Source organism: Marmota flaviventris, chromosome 1 (genome assembly GCF_047511675.1).
Source record: "Marmota flaviventris isolate mMarFla1 chromosome 1, mMarFla1.hap1, whole genome shotgun sequence".
Classification (NCBI taxonomy): Eukaryota; Metazoa; Chordata; class Mammalia; order Rodentia; family Sciuridae; genus Marmota; species Marmota flaviventris.
In genome coordinates, this window is record NC_092498.1 from 209,929,221 (window position 1) to 209,933,171 (window position 3,951).

Sequence of the window (3,951 nt, forward strand, 5' to 3'; positions counted from 1 at the left end):
AAATGCTCCTTGGGGTTAGGTCCAGATCAACCCATAATAAACTGAATATACGGCAAATGGAAAATGCACGTTGTGTTAGGCAGCTTTCTGTTGCTGTGACAAAATACATGAGATAAATAGCTTAGAAGGAAAAAAGGTTTATGTTGGCTCATAGCTTCAGATGTTTCGGTCGGTCCATGGTCACTTGGCCCTGTATCTTGGGGCCTGTGGCATCCCAGTATGTCATGGGGGGGAAACACGTGTCCAAGGAAACTGCTCATTTTATGATCACTGGAAAGCAAAGATAAAGGAAGGGGTTGGGGTCCCGATATGTCCTTCCAGGACATGAACCTGATGACCTAACTTCCTCCCATCACACCACCACCTCACAGTAGCACCACAGGTTGGCAACCAAGGTCAACACGTGGGCCTTTGAAGGACACTTAAGATGGCTGACCAATGGCCCATCCCAGGTTAGCAGTCAGTACACTGGAGAGTGGGCTGACGGGAAGCTGTGGTCACTGCCACCGCCCAGCGCTACCAGACAGGATTAAATTGCACATTGCTGGCCGAGGAAGAGCTCAGGATTCAGAACTACAAGTAGATCTTCCTACTGAATGCCTATCACTTTCACACCGGCCCCAAGTAGAAAAACCGTACTTCAAACCATCGCAGGTTGAGTTACCTGAGGATCTCCTCTCGCAGGAAGCCAGGGACATCTAGGTTGGCCTTGGGGACTATCCGTGGCTCTCCCACGGCAAGAGATTGCCCAATACATGTGACCTTTATCTCCACTCTGACAGGAAGATCCCTCACGGTGGCTCCAGAGATGGGCGTGACGTGTCGGGACTGGACGACCCAGTTTAACCTTTTTTGGTGAAGAACATCCTATGGAGGCCTTTGATGTTTGCCAGTATAAATAAAGCAGGCGCGGGCTCCATTTTGGCCAGAGGCTAGAAGCTGCCTCTGTCTGCTCGGCCTGCCGTCCTGCCCCCGCTCTTGAAACTACTTTCTGTGTGGTGTGGCTTTTCAGCTTTTATTTCTCAGCCGGCCCATTCCACCGAGGGGGACCCCACTTCCACCACCCGGGCAGGATGCGGGCGAGCGTTGAGGACCTCACGGAGTCGCGTATCCCAATCACCTCTCGTGCTCCCAAGGTTGACCAGGAGCGGAGGGCGCCCTTGGTGGCTGTCACTCTGCATTTGTCACACAGTTACAGCCAGACACTTGCAGTGGCCCGAGTCACTCACCCGCCGGCTTTTTGGCAGGGACTTCAGCTGGGGCTGAGTGGCCTCACTGAAACAGAGTGGCCTCTCCAGTTCTCTTGGGCTCCCTGACAGCATGGCGACTCGGGTCCCCGAGTGAGAACAAGAAGGAATCCATGTCCCCTGCAGGACCTGGGCTCAGACATGCACCTTACGGCAGTCCCCTGGGGCTCCCTCTCGCCCCTGTGACAGCTCTGTTCCTGTCTTTCATGGTTTAATAAATCCTACTCCTTCCAGTGTTGCAAAAAGGAAAAAGAAGAGGAAAGAAAGGAGGGAGGGAGGGAGGGAGGGAGGAAAGGAAGGGGAGTAGGGGAGGGGAGGGAGGAAGAAAGAAATCACATTTTATGTCCAGCAAACTCTATTGAGTGAATTAATCCCAAAGATCCAGGTGGAATGGAACCCGGGGACTTGCACGGGCCAGAGGGATGCTCCACTGCTGAGCTGTGCCCAGCCCACAGAATCTGCTTTCCACTTCTCTCTCCCTCCCTCCCTCTCTCTCTCTCTCTCTCTCACCAGGGATTGAACTCAGGGGCACTCATCCACCAAGCCACATCCCCAGCCCTGTTTTGTATTTTATTTAGAGACAGGGTCTCACCGAGGCTGGCTTTGAACCTAAGATCCTCCTGCCTCAGCCTCCCAAGGCACAGGGATCCCAGGTGTGTGCCACCGCACCCGGCCATAGTCCACTTCTTGATGCAGAAATGGCAAGGCACACTGTGAAAGAACATAGGATACGGGATACTGTTAGATATTGTTATAATATATTGGATATCACAGTCTGTCCCAGGCATTACACAAACCATGAAAAAACCCGTCTAAAACAAAAACATTCCGGTATCTTTGAAGACATGATGTTCTCCAACGCCCCTGAAAGTGCTCACGTTCCTGAATTCTGTTCTGTCGTCTCCAGATGTTCCCATCTCTTACGATCTATTATTTGATCCGCCTGTTCTGTGTTTTTGCATTAAGGGCTTCCGGACAGCCACCCTCTCCTGGGACCTCCTGTCCCCACTGAACCGTACCCTGCGGTGGTCCGTCCACCCCGCGCAGAGCCACAGTTCACCCCCTTTCACGACCGCACAGTCAACGTCAGGGTTGTGCTTACCTGCTGTCCTGCGGAAGGACAGGTGGAGATCCCATGTCTGAAGGCTGGCACAGGGACGGGGAGAAGTCGGTGGTAAAGCTCTGCAGAAGAAAGAGAGGGTGAGGGGGGAGAAAAGAGTAAGAAGGAGAGGCTGGAGGTTCTCGTGATAAACGCTTCTAGAATATTCCATCTCCTATCTCCCAGGGCATCCGAGCACGTTTGTCCCGAGCACATTCATGAAATGGAATGACTGGTAGGTGCCGGAGCGGTCACACCTGTGACGACGTCTGACACTGTGGGTTCCACTGCCCACGTGGCCATCGGTGCTTGACGCTGTCAGACCTCTCCGCACGTGGTCTTCACCCGGCCGGACCCAGCATCTCCACCGGGAGCTTCTCCACAGAGACACACCGTCACGGGCTGGTAAAGTCCCTAGGCAGCCTTCCGGGGGCCCCGCCCCCACCCACCAAGGGGGTCAGTGCCTCATCAGTGCCTTCTCCTCCTCCTCCAGGGCCTGGTGTCTCTACGACAAGCACATGATAGACAGGACACGAACACAGGGGGATGGCCGTGGAGGAGAAGGCGCAGATGGATGTGGGATCTCGGAGCTCAGGCACAAGGGGTGGTCCCCCGGGTTGGCACTACAGGGAGGTGGCGGAAACTGTAAGTGGTGGGGAACGTAAGACTGTGTGACAGCGACTCTGTCCTGTGTAATCAGAATGCATCAAGAAAAAAAAGGAGAAGAGAGGTGGGACCTACGGGGAGGCCCTTAGGTCATTGGGGTTGAGCCCCCAAAGGGCAGACGGGGACCCCAGCCCCTTTCTGCCTTTTGCTTCCTGGATGAGAGGATCAGTTATGTTTCCCACCATGATGCACTGGCTGCCACGGCCCCCAGCAGTGAGGCCAATTAGTTAATTAATTAATTATGGACTGGAAGCTCCTAAATGGTGAGCCAAGACAGACCTTTTCTCTTTATAAGTTGATTATTTCAGGTGTTTTGTTATACTCACAGAAAGCTGACTAACATACCAGAATCTGGGGAAAAGGCATGGAAAGGATTCTTCCCTAGAGTCTCTGCCAACCAAATACCCTGATTTCAGATTTTTGGACTCCAGAACCAAGAGAGAATAAATTTCTATTATTGCAAGCCATGCAGTCTGTGGTGATTGCTGTGGCAGCCATGGGAAAGGAACACAATGACTAAAGAGTCACTGTCGTAGAAGTCAAGCAAACTCTGAGAAAGTGTCATAAACTGGAGGAGACCAGGATGGAGGGAATGCGATGTCCTCAATGAGATCCTCGACCAGAAAAAGGAGCCCCGGCGGCAAACACGGTGACATTTTTTTTTTTTTTTTGAAATTTTTTAAAAGGTGTACACGGTGCCTTCATTTATTTATTTATTTATCCTAATTTGTCATACATGACAGAGGAATGCCTTATAATTCACATTACACACATAGAGCACAGCCTTTACTTATTTATTTTTATGTGGAGCTGAGGATCGAACCCAGGGCCTCACACGTGCCAGGCGAGCGCTCTGCCCCTGAGCCCCAGCCCCAGCCCCAGCCCCGAAAATTAAAACACGCAGAGCAGTTCAGTTAATAGTATTATGTGGCATTTACT